General features: G+C 43.1%; 1 pseudogene; it reads right to left on the bottom strand.

The window, feature by feature from the left end:
* Positions 1-1,388: 1,388 nt before the first annotated feature.
* LOC140859152 (aspartate--tRNA ligase 1, cytoplasmic-like) overlaps positions 1,389-26,361 on the bottom strand; it is a 201,548-nt pseudogene continuing 176,575 nt past the window's right edge.

The following is a 26,361-nucleotide window of genomic DNA, read 5'->3' as shown; positions in this document are numbered from 1 at the left end:
AAAATTTCTGCCGGTAACAACCCACATTGTATCTCGATCATTTCTAGAGCATTAGTCCTCTCTTCGAGCTGGTTTTCCTTCTCTATGCTAGGTGAAAGAGGAGTCCCAAGTGTTTGCATCTTGTAGTTGGCATTTTGCCAAATGCTTCTGTTGTTACCATTCCTCCAAAGCCAAAAGCATCGTTGTTCCACCAGTTTAAACAGCGAGGACGTAAGATAGCGACTTCTTCCGTCTTCTAAACTCTTGGTAGATCAAGGTTATATCGTCCTATGTTTACCCTATCCCCTGGCATAACCAAACAAGCACGAGTTGGTCATTGAGGGTGAACCATGATGGTACTCACCGGTTTGGCCTCCCTGTGGCTGTAGGCGTAGCCTGCAAAAACGGTAGGTCAATGGGAGGGAGGTAGCAAGCAGTGGTTGCATGGGACTTTGTATGTGTTATGATAATATTTGTAGGTCTTCTTCGCTATAACTCCAAAAAGCAAAGTTCCCCATGTATCATATGAGTACACGTTTGAATCAAAAATCGTGACATTTTCAAATGCTAATTCTTTTTCTTCTCTTCTCCCTGGTTTGACAGCATCCAGTCTTCCATTTCATGTCTCGTCTGGTTTGATACCTGTATGCTTTCACGACTCTCCACAGCCTGATGAGACACAGAGTGTATGCTTTCAGGTCCCCCCTGCTGTGTGTCTCCAAATTTAGTACTTACTGAAGCTTTATTCAACATCTAATCACTTGTACGCTAGGAGGGTAGCACTAGCATAACATGTTACAGCCCCCCTTCCATGGACGATTATGGTCAACCTGGTTTGGTTAACCATGCATCTATCCTAAAGTGCAAGCAACGAACCAGCACGAGAAATTGAGAACGCAAGGTACAAAATGAAAAACGATGATTTCCTTTCCTTTGCTCGAAGAGAACCAGAAAAACAATGGACTCATTACTCCACCTCAAGCAGAAAACCAACAATGGATAACAACAGAATGTAGCATAAGAAATCAAAGTTGCAGGCACCAACAGAATATGTGCAAAATACAAACCTGCGAAGCAAATGCTGAAAGAAAATGTAGGACACACGAATCTGTGAAGCAGAACTCAAATAGATGAGAGAAGCATTTTTGTCACCTTCGGCTCCCAATTTATGGTTTCCTTCCACCTTGATATATGGTTTCCTGAATTATTAATTCATAAAATGATGACAATTCTTCCAGCAAAGAAGATGTCTCTAAATTGTCTGCTGCACAGGATGAGATTCAACATAGTTGAACAGCAGGAAAAAACACCATGGATTTTTAGTGTTGTCATAGAAAGCCCATCGGAAGCATAACAAAGGAAAAAAAATCCCCTCCAACAGGTGCACAAGGAAATAAAGGCCAGGTAACTTAACCAATCAAAAGGCCAAAATGTTATGCTTTTAATTCAATTAACATAGATGTCAACAGAATGCATTCCATTTGTTGGATATGTCAAAAAGCTTATGTGATTTTGCGTCAACATAGCCAATAACACTTTATTAAAGTGGAATTATTGAAGAACAAAACTGTCACGGAACCAGCCGCTGTGGATCACGAGGGAACAGTGATGTTTTGCGTATGTTGTTGAGCGCACAGAAAAGCATAACCACTCGCTCCAGGTCCACACCAAACCCACCATGCGGAGGTGCACCATACCTGCAATAAAGTGAAGCAGATCACCATAAAGCAAAATTCATCATTCACATATGAACCAAGCATCCATTTTAAAATCAAGCATGGCATAAAAATGATCATTTACGACACCATTCCTCTCGATACTGTGCAAGGACCAAGGAGAAGCTGTGCTAATCAACATCTGCAACTTCAGAAATAAGCAACCTTTAAGGCACTAACACTTCATTCCCGTAAAATTGCTTTCTTTCTTCTTCTTTTTTTTTTCTCCTCTGTTTTTCCTGATTTTTACAATGAATAAGCTAGTAAAATAAATTATCTAAAGTGCTACAGTCATACATGACCAGGTGGACCACAGATGAAAAACCCACAGAAGAATAGATTACAAGATGCACATTGGCTATGACCTCCAAGTTGCAAATTGGAGAAATTGGCATCCTGGGTATTGATACAGGTCTTCTGCTGACAACTAAGAAACATCATACACGCATGCAACTGGAACAAACAGACCCTATTAGTCCGTTGGGATGCAGCTATCAATAGACGAGAATGATAAAGCATGAGAGAGCCAGCCTGTTTTTAGGTTTTCTATGGTGAAGGTGAGAAATTATAACACCTAATCTGGAAGCCAATCATTAAAATTTCAAAATCTGAAAACATTTTACCCATTTCTAACCAATTTTAGTACAAGTTTACATGAGTTAATGTTGGGTGAATGTCTGACCAGGATACTATCTTCCAAGATCTTTTCATTACCATGCGATGCAGAAAGAAGAAAGAAGAAATAAAACAAAACAATCAAAATATGTGGATCAGCCACAAAAAGGCTCACCTCCATGGGGCATACAAACTTCACTATAAAAAAGAAATTTTACAAGAGAAGATCTCACCCTTTATCCTCGTACATCCAATTTCTCCCTCACAGAAAATTCTCCCTCACAAAAGCTCTCTCTCTAGGAAGACCCCCTTGAACCCCTGAAGTGATCGCTATCCGCTGTCCAGGAGCCCTGCTTCTTCTTTCCCAGCATACGGCTCTCTCTCTCTTCTCTCGAGTTCTGATCTTCACGTCGCACAGTCCGTCCGTATGTCCATAGAGAAAAACAAGCCACCACAAGCCTCCCTGACAGTTCCCAGGCCTTTATAGGCTTAAACACTCAATTAGAAAGAGATAGGAGTCCAAAACAAAGCCAAATAACATTCCCAGCAATTGGATCAAGACCACAAGCCACCCACACCCTCCGATCATACGTCGGTCTATAGAATAGTGCCGTGGACCGTGCGAAACGTATGAAAAACACCCACGCGGTCCATGCATTGGGCCGTGGACCACCCGATCCACGGTGGACTGGGGTACAGACCCCAGGCGCGGCACCTGGGCCTGGGCTGGCCCGTGCATGCGGGCTTGGGCGGTGCCCGCGTCGGGCGCTTGGGCCCGAGCTGCACCCCGCATGCGCCTGGGCCGGGCCGTGCGCTTGCGCTTGGGCCACGCGCCCTGTGTCGGGCAGTGCCCTGCGTGCTGCCGCGCACTGGGCGACATCCCGCCTCTTGCGGCCGCACCTTCGCCGCTCCGTCGGCCCGCCGTCGGCCGCCAGCGGTCCTCCATCGCCTCGAATTCCGTGCAAGCTTCAAAAGTTTGTATCTCGACCATCCGGATTCCGTTTGATGTTATCTCGATCTCGTTGGACTCCATTTTTCATCGCGAAGCTCGCTGTGGGCTCAATGTGAATCGAATCTCGAGACGTCAAATCCTAACAATCTCCATCTCGACTCGATATTCGATCTTTACCTAACTTTGAGAGCTTCTGGATCTCCTTGCCCCCACACCCTGGGGCAATCGCCTGCTGATCATGGATGGACAAACATAGGAGTCGAGTCAGGCTGCTCGATCCCATCTCTGTCGTATGTTGTGCTCCTCCAGACCTGAAACCTACTCGGGGCATCATCCTGCGGCAATAGGAATCTCATCTAGCGACGTCGCCTCTCGTCCTCCTGAGTCTCCTGTCTCATGCCCGATCCACCTCCACCTGGAGCTTCACCTCTCTCTGGGCTCCATCTGGCTTCCGAAGCTCCACCTCGCACTGGACTTCCTATCAGGTAATAATATCCTCTGCTCCCCTTCTTCCCCTCCAGCACAATCCTATCGTCGCGTAGCACCCTCAGGATTCATGCACCAGCTACCGTCCTGTAGCCTCTTGAATCCAGTCTGCTAAGTGAGATAAGATTCCATCTGAAATCAGGTATGTATCGAACCTCCCCTAATCTCCTCACTGCACCATCATGTGTCCTCCAGCTGACCATCCCGATGCCTCTGATCGCACAACTCGATCTATCCGATAGATATACAGTGCCCTCACTGTTCTCCAGGGAGTCAAACTGCTCCTCTCTGCAACATACATGATAGGAGTATGCAGAATCTAATATCCACTGCTGGAAAGAAGTAGATACCTCATCAGATATCTCCAGGATATCTTCATCTGAATCGCTGTCGGTCGTCGCTACAGCAGCCATCGTCCGATTTTTGAGTTGAGGGCAATCTCTGACTAGATGCCCCAACTTCTCACACCGGTAACACCTGATTTTGCTCAAGTCCCTCTTGGACTTGGACCGTCCTCGTCGCGATCTCCTGTCGCTCCGTCTACCACCTCCTGCTCCTCCAAAAGCCACTAAAGCTGAGCTACCGCCACCTGAGCTCGAAGCCGGGTTCTCCCTCCTGAGAACATCGTTCTGGAGTATCGCCGTGGTGACCTCGTCAATCTTGATAGTGCTCTTTCCCACTAGAAGAGCAGTCATCAAGAACTCGTACAAAAGGAGAAGTGACGCTAACAAAATCAATGCCCTGATCTTCTCCTCAACATTCTCACCAACGCTAAAGAGGTCGGTGAGGATCTTTTGGAAGTGGCTTAGATGCTCCTGTATGCTCCGTCTCTCAGTCATCCGCAGCTGGTAAAACTGCCTCCAGAGGAAAAGAGTGTTGGTGAGAGACTTTGTCATGTACAACTCCTTGAGCTTCGATCACAGCACCGTCAGAAAAGTCTCGCTCAGCACATGGATCACCACCTCATCCGCTAGGTACATGCGGATAGTACTCACCGCATGCATCCGTAGCCATTTCCAATCCTGCACCTTCATGGTGGTTGGCTTCTTCTTACACAAGAGGGCATCGATCAACCCTTGTTGGATGAGCACGTCCTTCACCCTTGCCTGCCACAAGGAGAAATTACTCTTACCATCAAATTTGTTGATCTCCATCTTGATTGTTCCTGTCTTCTCCATTTTCAGTCTTGTTCACTACCGCTGCAATCTGCGTCCTTGTACCACCTCGCTCTGATACCACTTGTTGGGTGGATGTCTGGCTAAGACACCACCTCTCAAGACCTTTTCAATACCACGCGATGCAGTGGGAAGAAAGAAGAAATAAAACAAAACAATCAAAATACATGAATCAGCCACAAAAGGGTTCGCTTCCATGGGGCATGCAAACTTTACTATGAAAAAAAAATTTTACAAGAGGAGATCTCACCCTCTACCCTTGTACACCCAATTTCTCCCTCACAGAAAGTTCTCTCTCACAAAAGCTCTCTTTCTAAGAAGACCCCCCTGAACCCCTGAAGTGATCGCTGTCCGCTGTCCAGGACCCTGCTCTTTCTCTCCTAGCGTACGGCTCTCTCTTCTCTCGGGTTCTGATCTTCGTGCTGCACAGCCCGTTCGTGCATCCACAGAGAAAAACAAGCCACCACAAGCCTCCCTGACTGTTCCCAGGCCTTTATAGGCTTAAACACTCAATTAGAAAGAGATTAGGAGTCCTAAACAAAGTCAAATAACCTTTCCAGCCATTGGATCAAGAACGCAAGCTACCCACGCCCTCCGATCGTTGCCGGTCCACGGAACAGTGTCATGGACCGTACGAAATGCATGGAAAATGCCCACGCGGTCTACGCACTGGCCATGGACTACTTGGTCTACGGTGTTTCGAGTACAGGCCCTAGGCACGATGCCTGGGCATGGACCGGCCTGCGCGCACGGGCCTGGGCAGCGCCCGCACCGGGCGCCTGGGCCCGGGCTGTGCCGCGTGCACGTGCCTTGGCCGGGTCGCGCGCCCCGTGCTGGGCCGCGCCCTGCGTGCCTCGGCCTCGTGCTGCAGTGCGCTGGGCAGCATCCCGCCTCCTGCAGCCGCGCCACCGCCGCTCCGTCGGCCCGCCACCGCTCCGCCGACGGTCCTCCATCTTCTCGAATTTCATGCAAGCTTCAAAAGTACGTATCTCGACCACTCGGACTCCGTTTGAGGTGATTTCGGTTTCGTTGGACTCCATTTTTTATCGTGGACCTCGCTGTGAACTCAATGTGGACCGAATCTTAAGATATCAAATCCAAATAGTTAACAATTATGAAGCTTCAGCAACCAAATCATTCCTCTGACACGAGCACCACAGACAACACAGGGTTTCAGCTTTTCATATTGATGCATGCATATTCACAAAAAAAAAAAACTATGCCGCTTTTACTGGAAAAACACGAAAAGAAAAGAAAATGCACAAAAAATGTGGAAGAAAAATGATTAAAAAATGTGACTTCATACCGGAAAGAGTCAATGTACGTTGATATAGTCTTGACATCAATTCCACATGCCTCTGCACGTTTAGTCGATAACTCAGGTAAGTGTATTCTTTGAGCCCCTGAAATTATCTGCTCGCCTGGAAGAAATGTCAAAACCGATTAGAGCACAGTGGAACATTGCATATTTCCAGCATATTTTACATTGTTTTTGGAATCAACTTTCTACACATACCGAAGTTCTAAACTATCCTATGCGACTCAAAATCATGACAACTAAAGTAACAGGACTCAGACATGGATGGGCATCTAATACGTGGCACAGCATCTCTGGAATAAAATTATATTTTTTCAAATATAAATGGTAATGTCATTTTCTTTTAGCAAATTCTCAGATTCTATAATCATCATATATAGTCCAGATATGATGGTAGGAAACCGAAGAGCATGGTAATCTTGTATATTCCAGAAAAAGCATGATAATAATGGATGTACAACGTTTATGTGTTATTATTTATTCAGATATTATTTGTTCTGATCCTACATGGCCTAATCTGAAAAACAGAGAGCTTTAGGAAGCCATGTAAACATGGTATTTTTGACTTGACTTAAAATATGAACCAATTAATGGCGTTCAGTCCTGCCAAGGGCATTTGCTACATTTGAATATGTTGTTCTCCAAAATATACAAGCCACTAATCAGCAAAGTTTAAGGGATGCAAAAAGCTACTAACTTACAAAATTTATCGGAACTAAGCACCTGATAAAACCTCAGAATCAGAAACTATATATAGATTAGAGAAGCCTTGTCTGAGGAGAAGATTGACTCATTCTCAGCTCTAACTCCTGAATGTGACCATCCTTTGCCAAAAGAATTACGATTAAAGGATAAACATAGGAATTATCATTAAAAACTGTTCTTAGGTACCAATTTAAAAGGATTATAAATTTGTCTGCTCCATAGTTGACGATGAATAGACTAGACTAAGGTCAAAAAAACCTAAAAGGAAAAAATGAAAATTATGTCAAGATTCCTAAGGAGAATTTTGAAATATAGAATTGGCACTGCCAAGGTATGGCATTTCAACATCAACAGCAAAAATAAGAAATAACATGCTGCTGATGTGCAGGCAAATGGCTAGAACACGCTTGGCTAACATTGCATATGTACGGCAATACACCTGCATTGGATATTATTGGAAGGAATGAGCTTAATTGGAAAAAATCTAATTAAAGGTCCAGGGATTTATTCCGTAGCATATTCTTGATTATTCTTTGGCATATTCTTGTTATTCCCTATCTATATTTGGGTCTACATATTTGTATTTATAGGTCTTTGTACACACTTTTGATTCAGTATGAAGAAAAATAAAAATAAATCTCTCCTTCTCTTTTTCATCATGGTATCAGAGCTTCCGGGTTCTGATCCATTCTTTCTTCCTTCCCCTTCTTAAAGAAAAAAAAAACCTCTTTTCCTCCGCCCACCTCTGCCCTCGTTTTTCAATATTATTATTATTATTTTTTTTCTCTTCACAGCAAACTGCTGCCATCTTTCTTCTCGGGCGCCTGCAAAACCCCTTCGAAACCCCGGCGTCAACGTTCTTCCCTGTCGCCACCACAGCCATCGCAGCGCTCTTTCTCACCGGCCGCCTCCGTCGAGCCCCTTCTTCCCGGCCGAAGTCCCTCCAAAGCCTCCGCATCCGCCAAATCCATCCGTAGCCATCGCCACCGCACCCTTTCTTCCCGGCCGAAACCCCTTCGCCGGCATCCGCCGAGTCCATCCGAGCACCTTCTTCCCGGCCGAAGCCCTTTCAAAGCTTCCGCATCTGCCGAGTCCATCCGCAGCCCCGGCCGAAGCCCCTCCAAAGCCTCCGCATCCGCCAAGTCCATCCGCAGCCATCGCCACCGCAACCCCCCTTTTCTTCCCGGCCGAAACCCCTTCCTTCCCGGCCAAAACCCCTTTCTCCACCTCCCGGCCGGCGTCGTGGCGGCCACTGCAATATATCCTCTTCCTCCTCCTCCAGCCCCCGACGGCGTCGCCGGCGAGGTAGCGGCAGCAATCCCGTGCTTCACGGGATACATAATTGGTAAAAGCCACAGCTTCCTTTTTTAACACTTTCTTTTATTTCATTTACCAAAAAAAAAAAAGAAAAAAAGAAAAAAAAGAAAAAAAAAGGGAAAGAAAAAAAAATGGAGAATTTTTATGCCTAGAAGCCTGTGTTTACGGTGTGTCCGGTAATTCGTGTATCTGGTGATTCATTGATAGTGTATCAGTGAGATTATCATTTTGTTTGTATGGCCAATCCAATTACTATGCAAGATCTTGAAGGTCTGCTGGATCGGCTTATTACAGTTGCCACTCGATCAGGGGGTTCGTCAAGAGATAGTGGATCGCTGAATGCTCTTCAAGTGGCTGTAAAACTTGATGGCCCAACGACATATTTACAATGGGAGAGGAGCACTCGTCTACTTGTACAAGGGCGAGGCTTGGAAGGATATCTCACCGGCACAAAGAAGAAACCTGCTAATAATGAGCAGGATATGGCTCAATGGAGAATGGAGAACTCTGTTGTTCTAGCATTTCTTCTAAATACCATGACACCAAATGTGGCAAGAAGTGTGCAACTACTGGAGACTGCACAGGAAGTCTGGGAGACGGTGGCCCAAATGTTCTCACAGAAGCAGAATTCTGCTCAAGCATTTGAGATCCGTTCTCAATTGCGTCAGCTTCATCAGGGAGATTTATCTATCACTGAATATGCCATCGAGTTGAAACGTCTTTGGTCCGAAGCTGATCATTATAGAAATTTTGCTCCACAATGTTCCATCGATGTTGATGGATTTCAGAAATATTTAGAAGAAGAACGGGTCCAGGACTTTCTATATGGTCTGAATCCGGAATATGAATCTGTCAGAGTTCAGCTCCTCGCCAGAGATATTTTATCTAGTTTAGGTCAAGTTTTCTCTACTGTTTTAAGCGAGGAGACACGGCGACGAGTGACTTCTGACTCCAATAGTTCTATAAGATCAGCTCTTACCGTACAGCCACAGCAAGTAGGTGAGAAGGTATGTTTTCATTGTAAAAAGCCTGGGCACACTAAGGCATTTTGCTGGGATCTCCATGGCCGCCCAAATCAGCCTGGGCATGGTAGTCGGGGCCGTGGTGGTCGTCGTAGTGGTGGAAGAACTGGAGGATAGAATCATGTTCGTGGACCTGCCCAAGCCAATCTCTCTGAAGAGACCGAGGGTGCTATACACAGTTTATCTACAGAGGAGTATCAGACCTTCCGACGAATGATGGAAAAGTATGAATCATCTTCTAACACCACACCTTCTACTTTGGAGCAGTCTAGCCACCAGGACGAATATCTTGATTCCTCTCTTTTTGCACACTCAGGTACTTCATATAAGTTATCACATGCATTTACTTGCGGGACATCTAACTCCTGGGTAATAGACTCAGGAGCATCCAGTCACATGACAGGGGCACCTAATAGTTTTATTTCATATTCACCATGTTCAGGACATGACAAAGTCAGAATAGCTGATGGATCTTTTACCCCTGTTTCAGGAAAAGGATCCATTGACTGTACTCCTAACTTAAGATTATCATCAGTATTGCATGTTCCATCCTTTCCTACAAATTTACTCTCTATCAGCTCTGTTACTAGAGATTTGAACTGCTCTGTCACTTTTTGGCCTTCACATTGTCTATTTCAGGAGCAGAGAACGGGGAAGATACTTGGGGGTGGTAGAATGCACAATGGACTCTATTATCTATCAACTGATGAGAAAAGTATGAGCTCTTCTTTGATGGGGTATGCATTGTCTGCTGAAGGTGCCACTTCAGAACTTATGTTACATCATCGTAGGCTGGGTCACATTCCTTTTTCTATTCTTAGTCGCTTATTTCCATCTTTATCAACTAAATGCAATAAAAATTTGTTAGTTTGTGATCATTGTGAATTGGCTAAACACACCAGAGCAGTATTTCCTATATCTGGAATTAGAAGTTCTCAACCTTTTGCTTTAATTCACTCTGATGTATGGGGACCATGTAGTACCAATACTCTCAAGGGCCATAGGTGGTTTGTTATCTTCATTGATTATTTTAGTCGAGTAACTTGGGTCTATTTATTGAAGGAAAAAATGAAAGTTTTAAACTGTTTTAAAGAGTTTCATAAACTTGTAGGTACTCAGTTTGGTGTTAAAATTAAAATTCTACGTTCTGACAATGGCACAGAATACATTAATCAGGAGTTCCGTGCGTATCTTCAAACTCACGGAATTCTTCATCAAACCACTTGTGTTGATACTCCTGCTCAAAATAGAGTTGCCGAAAGAAAAAATCGGTACTTATTGGAAATAGCCCGATCCTTACTTTTTACCATGCAAGTTCCTAAATTTTTGTGGGGTGAGGCTGTCTTGACCGCGGCTTACTTGATCAATCGTATGCCTCTAAGAACACTCGGGTTTAAGTCTCCCATACAATGTTTGAAAGGGTCTACTGATTATGTAGTCACTCCTAGGGTCTTTGGATGTGTTTGTTTTGCTCGTGATCATAGACCTTCAGTAGGAAAACTAGATCCACGAGCATTAAAGTGTGTCTTTGTTGGTTACCCTGCTACTCAAAAGGGATACAAGTGCTATTATCCCCCTGAGCGGCGAATGCTTATTACTATGGATGTTACTTTTTGAGAAACTGAAGCTTATTATGGAAGTCGTCTATCTGATAATAAGACACCAGAATTACTTCTTCCGGGTGACTTTCTATACACACCAAATTCTGGTGCCCAGGGGGAGTATCATAGTAATGATGTTCAGAGGGAGCCTAGTATTGAGAATGATGTTCAGAGGGAGCCTAGTGTTGAGAAAGAAGAAGAGTCCAGTGTGCATTCACCACCAATTGCCCATGTATCTCCACCGCTTGAAGCTTCTTCTCCAGAGTCTCCTAATGGTAACAATATTTCTACTACTTCTTCTATTTCTAATCTTAATATTTCTATTGCAAAACGGAAGGGTACTCGCTCAATTGTTCCTCCTGCTCGTTACCGTTATGATATCACTAATTATGTTTCATATAAGAATGTGTCTCCATCTTATCAAAGCTTTATAGCTGCATTAGACTCTGTCTGTATTTCTAGTACCTGGCAAAAGGCTATGGCAGAACCTAAGTGGAAGGAAGCAATGTTAGAAGAGATGACTGCTTTATCCAAAAATCAGACGTGGGATCTGGTCACTCTGCCAGCTGGAAAGCATCCTGTAGGGTGTAAATGGGTGTACACTATAAAGCAGACTCCAGAAGGCAAGGTGGAAAGATACAAAGCTCGGTTAGTAGCAAAGGGATACACTCAAATATATGGAGTAGACTATGATGAAACCTTTGCTCCAGTGGCCAAGATGAACTCTGTTCGAACACTTATATCATGTGCTGCTAATTTTGACTGGGAATTACATCAGTTAGATGTGAAGAATGCATTTCTTCATGGAGATCTTCAGGAGGAAGTATACATGCAGATACCACCAGGATTTGAGACTAAAGCAACAATTGGAAAAGTCTGTAAGCTAAAGCATTCACTTTATGGTCTTAAACAGTCTCCTCGAACCTGGTTTGATCGATTCAGTCGGACTGTAAAAGGAATGGGATATAAACAGAGTAATGCAGATGATACTCTATTCTATAGACATCTCAAGGGAAAGAAAACTATACTCTTAGTTTATGTTGATGATATTGTAATAACAGGAGATGATCATCATGAGATTAAACAACTCAAAGAAAAACTAAAGCAAGTATTTGAGGTAAAAGATCTGGGTCCACTAAGATATTTTTTGGGCATAGAAGTTGGACGATCATCCAAAGATATTTTTCTGTCACAACGAAAGTATGTACTAGATTTGCTTTCTGAGACTGGGATGTTGGGGTGTAAACCTGCTACTACTCTAATAAATCAGAATCATCGAACAGTGACAGATGGTGGAACTCCTGTTGATCGAGAAAGGTACCAACGGTTAGTTGGAAGGTTGATATATCTTTCACATACAAGACCCGACATAGCCTATGCTGTCAGTGTCATCAGTCAATACATGCATGATCCACGAAAATCACACATGGAGAGAGCTTTCAGAGTATTACGCTATCTGAAAGGATGTCCTGGTCGTGGTTTGTTGTTCTCCCAACACAACACATTCCAGGTTGAGGGATTTACTGATGCAGATTGGGCTGGATCATTGGATGATAGGCGATCTACTTCTGGATATTGTACATATGTAGGGGGTAATTTAGTTACCTGGAGAAGCAAGAAACAGTCAGTGGTAGCTAGATCATCAGCAGAAGCTGAATATAGAGCAATGACTCTAGGCATATGTGAACTTCTTTGACTTCAGAAGCTGCTTCAGGAATTACAACTTCTAAACAAATTTCTTCTTCGGTTATATTGTGACAACAAAGCAGCGATTGAGATTGTAAGCAATCCGATACAGCATGATCGTACCAAACATATCGAGATTGACCGTCATTTTATCAAAGAAAAGATTAATCAGGGTCAGATCTGCATTACCTATATTCGATCTTCTGATCAGGTGGCAGACATTCTAACCAAAGGGCTTAGCTCATTGTCTTTTTCTGGATTGACTGACAAGATGAGACTTCGAGATATCTTCGCCTCATCTTGAGGGGGAGTATTGGAAGGAATGAGCTTAATTGGAAAAAATCTAATTAAAGGTCCAGGGATTTATTCCGTAGCATATTCTTGATTATTCTTTGGCATATTCTTGTTATTCCCTATCTATATTTGGGTCTACATATTTGTATTTATAGGTCTTTGTACACACTTTTGATTCAGTGTGAAGAAAAATAAAAATAAATCTCTCCTTCTCTTTTTCATCAGATATACACCAATAAGGACCGATAAAAAAGCCGGTGAAGATACAGTAGGACCTTCAGTTTATCTTTCTGCGAGTAGGCAACTCTTAATTGCTTTCTAGTGGATGGTAGGCATGCTCTGATCATTCAAACGTGATTCTTGACCATCCTAAACCAAAATATTTTTCATGAAAAATATACTCAGACATGTCTTGCTTGCTTCTCATATGTAGGTAGGTCTTAAAAATGTGTACGAAGAAGCCCAAAAAAATTATAGCAGTTTGGAAGGAACAAATTAAGACACTAAAATCATTAGATTACAATATTAAACACAAGTAGATCTGGTCATACATATGTACAATCTGACTAAATAAAGAACCCATGTATAAAGAACCCATGTAAGCCTGCAATATAGCATACACTTATAATTAGCTTTGCACAGGTCGCTCTGTACCCATATGACTAGTCGAATACATGCTCTTCATACGATCCAACAACCGTGTCTCAGACTACATATTTACTGGCAAAGAACACTACAGACAACATAAAATCCATGTGCAATTTAATTAACACTTTTGACTCACGTTAATCGAATCAGAGCATGGAAGAGTTGCATGATTTTCTATATGACGTTCAAAAATTGAATTACAACAATACTTGTAATCACATGCCTGGTTGACCTCATTTTAGGCAGGAGAAAAGGCATGCATGTAACATAAAAGAAGACTTTGTAATTTGAAGAAATTCATCATATGAAAATGGTACCACTAGAACTTAAAATGTTATCAGAGTATACAATTTTCATTAGCTTGTCACCATAAAAATCACTGAGACTATAAACTACCATCAATAGAATTTTCAGTAATCAACAAAAAGAATTTACTTCTCACCTCGAATGAAGACATCAAATGAATTACTATATGCTGGATCATCATAACAGGGCATGGTGTAGAATGGTCTCACGGCCAAAGGATACCGATAAAGAATATAAAAATCAGTGTCATATCTGTGTTGGCATGTAAGAAGATCATGAGCTTAGCCAACAGTTCTTGTAAGAAAGGAGAATGAAAAAATTTAATAGCAACATTATAAGCTCACTTCTCACAAACAAGCTGACCCAATTTTTTCTCTGTCTCTGTATTTAAGTCCCCAAAAGGATCGACTTCTATGCCAGCTTCCTGTTAAAATCAGTCAAACTGATCTTGTCATTGAAAGAAAAGCCACATCACTCCAACCACCATTTTATTTTGATATACTACTAGTTGACTAAGAACTTAAAAATAGCTTTACAGGTCCCTTGTTTTTTGCAGCATAACTTCTTACAAATTCATAGCTATACAGCCAGTCAGCCTTATTCAACTCACTCCATGCAATTTTGATCATAAGAAAATTCGATAAATCCATTCCCTAAATCATCCACTCCTTGGTTTTTGCGTCTCTTTGCTGAGCTAATAAATTTAATGTTCCAGGATACGATAATATGTGAAGTTAAAACTGTTACAAAAAGTTATATGCATCAAGTTTCAAAATAATATCATTACTCAAAAAAAAAAAAAGAAAAAAAATCTTGCATATCATCACAATTAAGTTCGGTAGTTGCATGCCCATGAACTTAGACTGGAAATTTGCTATTCAATCCATTTGATTCAAAGATAATGGGTAATTCACTGTAAATTAGTAATCCTTGTATATTTAGCAACCATCTCCTATATTCAGCCAACAACTGCTGCCAATACCCAAGGATAATTACTCAACAAACTTATGTCCTACTTCAATCTCATATCCAATTCTTGTATCCAAGCATAAAACATCAGCCCCATAATTCCTTTTCTAGTATGTAAGATTCTAGGGAGGAATATGACAAGAGTAAATGAAAAAAACATAAAAATGACAATTGGCAGAGGAGAAGAGAGGAGGCACGGTTGGGGGGTTATCGGAAGACGACAGCAGTGGGTGGGGGGAGAGAGAGAAGAAGAGAGGAGGTGCAGGTGGGGGTTTATCAGAAGACGGCGACCGTGGGTGGGGGCGAGAGAGAGAAGAAGAGAGGAGGCAGGTGGGGGGGGGGGGTGTTATCGGAAGACAGCAGTGGAGAAAACGATGACGGTCACATCGCATCCCATTGAATGCTACGTTTTTTTTAACATGCCAGCTCAGCTAATATCCTTCGAACTCCTCCGTTAGCTTATAAAAGAAAAAAGCTATATATATATATATATATATATATTATATATATATATATATATATATATATATATATATATATATATATATATATGTTGGGGTTGATCCTCGTCACTCAACCGACTATCCTGCTTTCTCGGCTCTCAGCCGATTAAGAGAGCTACACCGATTAGGCTACTACGGTTCAATCCGGCTTAGATCAGCGAGTCTCGTCCAATCGGCTCTTCATCGACTAGTATCGATGACAGTTGGCCGATTAGGGTCTACATGGTTAACCGAGTCGGAATCAAGCTGACTAAGTTTGACATGCCACCTACGGCAAATGACACTCGGCATGTAGCCGGGTGCTTGCTCGATGTTCAACTGACTACGCCAATCGATGATGGGGTGCCACCCCTCAATGGGCTTATTCTATCAACCCCCACAGCGTGGGTCTCAGCCAAATAGCCGAATGCCAAATGTGGCTACCACGCCAACCTGTCAGGCTACATCAGGTTACATCACTCAGATGCTATTCCCTAGTCGGCTCACTGTGCACCGTGATGGGATGCTACGAATTCATTAATTGTGCCCACGAGGTTATTTATTGTGTCCCACATGCGGTAGCATCCGCCATCACGGCCATGTGCGCACCGAACATAAGGCACACCTACCTTCAGAGCTATTTAAAGATGCCTATGTGGCATCGTGCAATAGGACATGATTGACATCATCACCTGTCCTTTCACCTCTACTTTGCTCCCTCTATAAATAGAGATAAGCGAGAGCCCCTCCAGGTAGGTTGGCCAACATAGATGCTGAAACTCTGCTGCTCTTTCCTCTCTATTGATCTATCTTGCTGACTTGAGCATCAAAGGGTCCTCGTCAAAGCAATCTCTGACGGAGCTTCCTTTGTAGGTCCCTTCTCTTCGGCATCAAACGGAGATCATCGCCGACACCTGCCGCCACCCTTGCTCTCACTCTTGGGCTTCTTGACTGTGTATCTTCTCCGACGACCAACCAAACCTTTTTTGGCACCTCACCACACGACACATAGGTGCAGCAGCTCGGCCCTCGGCCGACTACCTCATCGGAGAAAGGCTGCAACAGTTTGGCACACTAGAAAGGGGGGACGAGCAGAGAAAAATATTCTCTGAAGAACTTCTATAGCCAAGATGAGAGCGCAAAATGCCTTTGCAGGCTCCACTCGATGCTCATCGCGGTATGACGCACCTCTGGCGACTCTCACAAAGCCAAGCGCTTCCTGGCCGGTGGTGACAGTGAACCACCAATAATTCACTACCCCTGTGCAGTGGGTGAAAATACTGACAGAGGCCATTCACGGTCTCCAGCAACAGCAGCAGTAGCTGCGATTGGAAGAAATGGTGCCATGTGATGTGCCTTCCTAGTACAGTCGTCGGCCTTGATCTCTGACCTGCCACTCGACTCGATGCTCCTGTTGGGTGAGTTCTTGATCTGTCCGACGATCACCACATCCTAACTCTCGGCACACTCCTCATGCCAACTCCGACAATCATGGGCCTCTTTCCCCTCGATGAGCTCCACACAAGGGGAAGAGGCCGCAGTCTTTGTCAAGTTCCTCTTGGGAAGGCTTTACCTCAGGATACTCATAACATCTTGATGAGTCTCAGCAGTGGTTGGATGAGTATGACCGTAAGCTAAAGGAGCTAGATCACCGCCTAAATCAGCTCTAAACAAACCATTAGGATCCCACCAACGAGTTCGGCATCAGCACCTGTCCACATTTCTCTCGATGGATCCTCGATGAGCTGATTCTCAGTCGATTCAAAATGCTGTAAATGGAGCCATGCGATGGCTCTATTGTCCCACTCGACCATCTCGAGAGCTACAAAGCTCTCATGCTTCTACAGGGGGCATCCGATGCCCTCCTTTGTATCATTTTTTTGGTTACTCTCTGAAAAATCATGCAAGCGTGGTACTCTGAACTTCAATCAGAGAGCATCAACTTGTTCGAACAATTTGAGCAACTTTTTGTGGCACACTTCGGCACCAATCGGAGAGTGCCGTGAATCACCAAGTCTTTTCTTCATCAGGAGTTTGAACTCACTGAGTTTGACCTTTTTTATGTTCCATGATCTTCGATGAAGGCTCAGATTCTTGTCGATTTCATCATCGAGTGTACTCCAATCGATGATAGCCAAGTCAAAAATCAGTCTCCAAAAGAGACCTCAGAACCTGCATGCATTCTACATATAGATAGAGCTTCAAATGCCAAAGAATGTGATGCGGGTCTGATTCTGACCAACATCAATGGGATGGTGACCAAGTATGCTCTCTGGTTCGATTTCAAAGCTTCAAACAATTAAGCAGAATATGAAGCTCTGATAGTCAAACTGAAGATTGCCAAAGATCTCAATGTGAAGTGCCTATAGGTATTCATCGACTTGCAACTCATCATCAGACAGTCCCAAAGAGAATATGCGGTCCAAGATCCTGATCTTTCTAGATATCTACAAAAGCTCAAGTCTCTACAATCGCACTTTGACTATTTCGAGATCTTTCACATCCCTCATTCAGAGAATGTCTGAGTTGACTCTGTCTCATCTTGCTACCTCTGATTGTAGCGAGCTGAAAAAAATTTTCATCGAGCATCTCGAGAGCCTGAGCATCATCTCAGAGGAAGAAATTTACCAAGTCTAAGCCGGTCATGAACCGAGTTGGATTAATCTATTTGTCGACTACTTGAATGATAGAATCCTGTCGACTGATTCTACTGAGGCACGTCGATTGAAGAGATTGACGACTCGATATGTAATTATTGAAAACCAACTCTATAGGAGGTCAGTATCTCTATCCGTACTCAAATATTTTTGACCTTCCAAATCTGATTACGCTCTTCGAGAGATACATGAGGGCATTTATGGCAACCACTTGGGGGGCAAGTTGCTGTCCTACAAAATCTTCCAGTAAGGTACTACTGGCCGTCCATGCAGAAGGATGCCTAGACTTAGTGCAGAAGTGTGACCAATGTCAAAGGTTCGTCAATATCCAAAAACTTCTGTCTAGTCATCTTACAATCATTTCGGCACCTTGGCCGCTTGACCAATAGGGAGTCGACATACTTGGTCTATTCTTGCCTGTCAGTGGACAAAGAAGATTTCTCATTGTAGCCATTGATTATTTCATCAAGTGGGTTGAGATTGAACCACTGGCATAAATAACGAAGTGAAGGACTATCGACTTTCTATGAAAATCTATTATCTATCGATTCGGTCTACTTCGAGTAATCATCACCGACAATGGCCAACAATTCAACAATGCCAAGTTTGAAGAGTTCTGTACAAAATATCATATCATCCACAAACTCACTTCAGTCGAACATCCGTAATCCAATAAGGAAGCTGAGGTGACCAATAAGGCAATCCTACAAGGTCTGAAGATGAGAATCGATCAAGCCAAAGGGAGCTGGATCGATGAACTCTATAATATCCTATGCTCTTACAAAACAACTCCTCAGATCCAGACTGGAGAGACTCCTTTCAAGTTAGCATTCAGGACAGAAGTCATGATCCCAGTGAAAATCGGCCTACCATTGACTTGGGTAGAATACTACGATGAATCAACCAATTCGGATAAGAGACGAGCTGAATTGGACTTGCTCGAGAAAATTTGAAGACAAGCTTAACCAAAGATGGCCTCCTACCAACAAAGGGTAGTTTGGTACTACAACTTTCGAGTTAGATCCAAAACCTTCTGAGTGGGAGACTTAGTCTTCAAAAGAGCCAAAATCTTTAAACCGACCAAGCGAGGAAAGCTATCTCCGAATTGGAAAGATCTCTACAGGATCTCAGCAGTTTTGTGGGCCTACAAAATTGAGAACTTGGACGGTATGAAAATTTTTCAGATTTGAAATATCGAGAATCTATGGATGTACTACCAATAAGATTGTCTTAATCAATAAAAAGGTTTTCTTCTCTATAATTCTATGCCTAATAGTTCGAGTACTCAAAAATCTACAAGACAACTACTCTCTCGTCGGTTAGTATCTAACGAAGTATTAGTTGGCTGAAACCCGATTGATGAAGTCGGGATGGGTCCATCAATTGTAAGCGCATCTGCTAAGGCTCAAGGGCCACAGTGCCAGGTTGCACACGAGACCTAGGCGAAACTATAGCATTATTTGGCTAATATCTGATTAATGGAACTGTAAGGTTCGACAGCCAAAGACGTACCTATCCGAGTGCCTACGGGCCCAACAGGATCCATAAGCCACGTAGCCATAAGATCTGGTGAAACAGAAGCGGTGTTCGACTAACAACCGATCATCGGAGCTGTATGGTCTAGCAACTACTAGCATACTTGCAACAGCCCAAGAGCTGTGAGCATATAAGCTACGGTTCGTCATAAGATCTGATGAAAATAAATTATGGTTAGTCGGTTTGCTATCGATTGACCAATGATCAATCCGAAATAGAAATGAGAAATTTTTTCTAAGTTCCTACTCAACGAAATAATTTATGATAGATGATCTATGACTATGCCTCAGATCCGACTAAATTCATCTACAAAAATCAATGAATGACTTTGAAATTTTCTTAAGTCTGCAAGTTCGGTTATGATCTTCTTGGTTTGTTGCTTCCTACCAACTACCTAGTCTTACCGACTTCATTACTTAGCCAATTTTGTAGAAAGATAAGTAAGCTAGCGAAAAAGAAAAGCATGCAGAAAGATAAGTTGGAGTCGGACAAGTCAAGATTGAAAAGAAGATCATTTCATTTCTCAAAAAGGAGTTCATTACAAAGAGGAGTTCTATTATAAAACGAAAAGAAAGTAAAAAGCTACAGGGTGGAAGATAAAAAGCAAAGGAAAACAAAGAAGTTTAAGAGAACGGAGGACGGCCTTCTTCAGCCTCGGCTTCTTCCTCACTCCCTAAAGCTTCCTCATCCAAGACCCTGTCGACTTGTATCCTGCTCAGGTCCAGCTTCTCGTACAGTTGGTGGATCTCCTTTTTGCAGTCCCCGAACTCAAGTTAGTACGCATCCGCAGAATCTTTAGCAAACTCTACTTTGTACTCCTTTTTTTTTTTTGATAAAGTAAGAAGGGGTTGGAGGGGGGCATCCCAACATGGCTACCTCTCCTGGGCATAACTATAGAGCCCCAACCCCACTAGAGAATGTTCGATTCGGAGAGTGAGTTTAAAGAAGGACATCCCCTCCCCACCATATAGGCAAACCCAACTGTGAGTACGTCACCTCAGCACCACCTCATACTCCTTTGACCCCTAAAACTTGATCAGAGCCCGAGAAGTTACCTCCTAGGCTTGAATTTCTATTGTCGATAGCTTCTTCAGCTCCATGGCGGTCTTCTCGACCTCCTTGGCAGCCTCCTCAACCTTCTGCCTCTTCTTCTTCTCCTCGATGAAGATGCTCTCAGCTGACTCCATTTCCTTCTGGTAGTCAGCCTACAACCTCTTGGACTCCTTGTCTTTCCTCTGCTGGGTCTCCGAAGACACCAATTCGATCTCCAGCAGAGCGATCTTGTCTCTATTCTTTCTCCCACTCCTCGACAGTGCGAATAAGTTCTTCTGCAACCTCGGCTTAAGCATGAGCAGTTTGGGCCTGGTCTTCAAGCTTGGAGTTGAGCCATGCAAATTCGATCAACCCCTTATATAGAATGGTTATGTCGTGTATCATCTGCAAAAGAGAAAAATTGGTTAAGTCATTTATTCTACCAATAACAACTCAGAAAACAAACCGAAGAAGAAAAGGTCGAAGACTTATCGCGATCAATGACAAGTAGGAGCCCGTCAAAATTTTCAAGACTGGGCGGGCCTTTCTGACTTCCCAGTCTGCGGGCAGCATTACCATTTTCACCAACTCTTCAACAAGTCGGTAGTTTTGGAGTGCCTGATCGATGGCTTTGAAGCGCATCCTGACTGTGATGGTAGCCTCCCCAGAAGGCGTATCAAGATCGTAGTCTATGGTAAAGGTAGGGGGAATTGGGGCCTTTCCCTTGTCAGCACTATCCTAACTAGTTGCTCGGACTCCATCTAATCTGACTTGGACTGGTAGAGCTTGGACTGCTTCAATCAATCTGACCAGAAACTCGATGATGACTACGTCATCGTCAGCAGGAGTAGCCGCAACCATGATGACTTCAACTAGGGGTGGTGGTGAAGATCGCTCCGACAGAGGTCGAGCGGCGACAGTAGCTGTGTACTCCTTAGCACCCGGGGTGGTGACCCTTCTCTCAGCTTCTTCGATTGTCAAGAAGGTCCCCTAGATCCGGACATCGATTTCTTCCTGATGATGCTCCAGAGAGTTTTTGCCAAGACCCGCATGCCTGCACAATCACGACAACAAAAGAGTTAGTCTGCAAGCAAAGCAAGAACTACAAAAATCTATGGGAAAGAAGACTACCTAGAAGGCTCGTCGGGCTTATCTCGGCATCATAAAGGGACTGCTCCTTGAGCAGCTTCTGCTACAGAGGAACCAGGACTCGGAACAGCTTATCGTACAGCTCCTAATCTCCTCCAGGACTACATCATTTCTGTTTGGAGATAAATTGGGAGTGGCCCAGATCTAGCTGAAGCCCCACGGGTGGTCGGTAGTAATGTAAAAGAATTTGTTCTTCCACCCGTGGATGGAAGAAGGAAGCTCCTTTATCAACTAACAAAGGGGCCAAGGACTGAAGAACCACTATCTCCATTTTCGAGAATGTTTCTTCAATACAAAAAGAGTTTGAAAAAGAGAGATTCAGGGCTTAGCACGAGGAAGACTACAAAGAATGACAAAGGAAGATAAGATTCTAAAAAAGTTGGGGGCAAGCTGGGCAGAAACAACCTCATACAAGTCGAGGACATTGGCAAAGAAGGGGTGAAGGGAAAATTGAAGTTTTGAATGAAGAAACTCCTCATAGATAGTGATATAGCCATCGGGAGGATGAACAATCCAACCTTCTTCATCGGGCGCCATCAATCGATACCAACTAAGAATATGATAATAACTCCTCAGTCGATCGATAGTAGCCTTTGTTAACTCGGAGACCTCAATGAGATGGCCGAGGAGGTCATCTACAGTCAGCTGGACATCTGACTCTTTAGGATCTCGATGATCCTACCTAGAGGATGCATCTTCGAGTTCATCCCAAGGAACTTGCTCGGTCTTCCTCTAAGTGATTGGAGTTCGAGAACTCTGGTCTCCAACCGGATTCTCATCTCCGAACTCTCTACCAGAAGAAGCCTTAGAAAAAGAAGTAAAAACTTAAAGGCAAAAGCTCAAAAAGGGGAGAAGATGAAGGAAAAACCTCAAAAGGAAGGGATTGACGAGGATGACCCGACGATGATGACAATGAAGGTCGACAGTGATGAGGACCAGGCAATGGAGAAGATGACTTACCTACGATGAAACCTAAGCTCTCTACTGGGGGGGCAAAGGACCAAAGATGAGGGATGAAGGCACTAGAACCAGAGGCGGGACTAAGGGGTCGACCTCTATTTATAAGTCCCTTCGACGATCAGGATTGACGTCGAGGATCACACCTTTCTAGGAGATTTTGATGCATGGCAGCAATCATAGCCGACTATCTTAGTGCCTGTTCGATGCACCGTCATTGAGATTTTGTCAAGTCAGCTGGATTTGCATGATCGCAAGCCGAACCAATGGATGGCTGACACATGGTCAACTCAGGTACCTCTGACAATCATTACTCTGTCAGCCAATCTTCTACGATCAATATGGTGGATTATCTCGAGCTCCGCAGCATTTATTATTGCACGACCTATGATGTGACAGTACCATCACACGTTCTACGAAATAATAAAGCAATGATTCACTCCACGAAGAGATAAGATGGCCGAACACTGTCTACGAACGCTGCAGCATTAAATGAAGGATAATCAGAAAAAGTGACTCGAATCCACATGATAAACTCCCTTCGCCCGATAAAACTATGAAATCAGCTCAGGAGTCGAGGGGTAGATGTTGGGGTTGATCCTTATCACTTAACCGACTATCCTACTTCCTTGGCTCTCTGCTGACTAAGAGAGCTACACTGACTAGGCTACTATGATTCAACCCAGCTTAGATCAATGAGTCTCGTCCAATCGGCTCTTCACTGACTAGTATCGATGATAGTTGGCTGATAAGGGTCTACATGGTTAACCGAGTCAGTATCAAGCCAACTAGGTTTGACATGCCGCCTACGGTGAATAACACTCGACATGTAGTCGAGTGCTTGCTCGGTGTTCAATGACTATGCCAATTGATAATAGGGTGCCACCCCTTGATGGGCCTATTCTACCAACCCCCACAGCATGGGTCTTAGTCGAATAGTCGAACGCCAAACATGATTGCCATGCCAACATATCAGGCTACATCAGGTCACATCACTCAGATGCCATTCCCTGGCTGGCTCACTGCGTGCCATGATGGAATGCTATGAATTTATTAATTGCACCCACGAGATCATTTATTGCATCCTACATGTGGTAGCATCTACTGTCATGGCCACGTGCACGCCGATCAGAAGGCACGCCCACCGTCAGAGCCATTTAAAGATACCCATACTATTGAAATTTCGTGTAGGGGTATGCATGTATGTTTTAAAATTTTTTTTTAAACAACATAATAGAATAGAAGATTAAAATATCTTTTAATCTAAATCATGCATACATAAAATATAGAATACAAAGATCTACTTCATATGCTGAAATTAAACACATATTAAATTTTATGCTGAAAGTAAATATGTGATCAAATCACATATCTGTTTTGCAATTTCTTTCTTCGAATCTAGATTTGGAAGAAGATAAGCTCTCCCTTAGCCTCGCAAGTGCCCAGCCTCTATAGATATCCACTCAGGATCATTTGGAATAGCCCTCTATGATGTTTGATCTTTTTTCTCCAAAAATGATATTATTGGAAATAGTGTCCCAAAGCCAATCGTCAGCCTGTTGACGGTTGTGCTCCTTTTGTATTAGTACATGAATTATAAATAAATGAAAGTTATTTTGATATTTTTTTTCATCACAAATATTTCATCTTCTAATGAACTCCTGTGTTGTGGTGAAGTCCTTAGGACTATTTAGACTCGACAAAGGAGGATTTGTCGCTTAGTCCTTAAACCTGTTCGTGATCAAATGATACGTTGTTACCAAGGACGACAATATTTATCGAGCATAAATCGTTGTGTGCCATATGGGTTGATTGTCCTCATAACCAAAGAGTGTGGAGACACTGGTATAACATACAGATGAGATGTAATGGTACATCTGCACTGAACGTGACCGACTCCAGAGCTATTTCTGCTATCAAGATTTGCTCCGATGGGATATGGATATAAATATCCCTCCGACCTGAGACCGCCATGATGACTTGCAAGCAACTTACTGCACTTAGGCACTGGACTATCTGAATTTCTAATTCAGTGATGGAAGACTGCTGGGTGTAGTCAAGTACTTAACTTGTCGGTGCGTGTGTCAAGATGGGATTGACCACTCCAGTTTAGGAGCTGTGTACAGTCATATTTCAATTTAGCAAAACCTTGATCAGGGTAGTCCTAATGAGGAGTCACAGGACTAATTGAGTTGAGCACGATTCGGATGATCTCATTAGGGTTGACAGTTTAACCCTGAGTCATCCTAAACACAGGGGTCAAAAGGGATGAATTATACGGTAACCATATTCACGTAGGTTCTGAATGTTGCGATTGTGACTATTCGACCTATCCGATCATCGGGTACCATTGCTAGATGGTTACTTCGATTAGTATAGGAATTGGTTCCTGTGCTACCGGCTTAGGTTCAAACCTGTGGGGTCACACACATTAGAGATTTCTTTCTGATCTGATGGCTGATTATGAGTCTCATGTGTCTGGGACTGTATGATTGAGAATTAGGATTCTCTGATCATTAGTTCCACATATTTTGGTACCAGGGTCAAAATTTTAAATTTTAAATTTTAAATTTGAAATTTGAACTCTTTGATCAGGGTTTCATATCGATGGTCTCTAATGCCTAATTGCCCATCGGATTTGGACTCAATATTTATGAGAGATTTAATTAGTGATTTGATCTTTAATTAACTCAATTTGATTGAGTAATTATTTTTAGATCAAGTCCAATTAAATTAGATTCAGTTTGGATTGACCCGATTAGGTTAAGTGTTGATCTAATCGCTAAGGTGGTTTAGTCCCTGATTTGATCAGGGATTAGGCTTAGTTAATTCCTGATTTGATTAAGATTTTATTGAGCCTAATTAAACTTAATTGTGTTGGGTTTAATCTGGTCTAATTGTGCTTAACCTATTTTAATTAGGTTGGCTCAATTTGAATCAAACCATATTGTTTTAAATTTTCTGCGCCACCCAACTTCCTTGCGCCCATTTGAATTCACGAGAAGAATTTTTTTCATGAATTTTCTCCCACGCAAAGCTCTCTTACGCCCATATTTCTGTGCGCCAATTATTTGGATTAACTTGGTTTGTTACCCATCCAAATTCAAAGGGGTTTTGAATTTGAATGGATAACCAAATAACCATGCGCCAGCTTATCCTCTTTTGTGCACCCCATATTCCACACGAGAAATGGTTTCTCGTGAAAGTCTCCACGCACAAAAAAGAAAAAAAAAAAGGTCATGCTATCTCTTCTTTCTCGCACAAATGGATGAGGATAAGATTGGTTGGCACTTGAATTCAAATTTGATTTGAATTCAAGTGAGCAACCACCTCTTCTTATCCACTCACACGCTTTCAACATCTCTTGCGATGTTTTATAAAATGAGAAAGGGAGGGGGCGTGGGCAATAAAAAAAAAAGAAAGAAGTGATAAGGGGCGTGGGGAGGTTCTGAAAAAATTTTGAAGTGTTCAAAATTTATCGAGAGGAGAGAAAAAGGAGAGAGAAGTGGGCGTAGGATTTTTGGTGTGTACCCTAGGGTTTCTACCTAAGATTCGGGAAGTGAGATTGGTGTGCCACGAGTGTCGTGAGTCCACCAAATTTTAGGGAGAGATCCATCAGCCTCTCAACCAATCGTGCAGATGATCCAGAGCATCCGAGGAGTCGACACACATCGATCAAAGGAGTTCGATCAACATCAGCCATCAAAAGGGTGAAATCACGAACTAACATTCGTGAGGAGCCGATCAGATGGGAGCTTCA

The sequence above is a fragment of the Elaeis guineensis genome, chromosome 7 (genome assembly GCF_000442705.2).
Source record: "Elaeis guineensis isolate ETL-2024a chromosome 7, EG11, whole genome shotgun sequence".
Lineage (NCBI taxonomy): Eukaryota > Viridiplantae > Streptophyta > Magnoliopsida > Arecales > Arecaceae > Elaeis > Elaeis guineensis.
The sequence above is the reverse complement of the archived record's forward strand: the minus strand, read 5'-3'. Positions and strand labels throughout refer to the sequence as shown.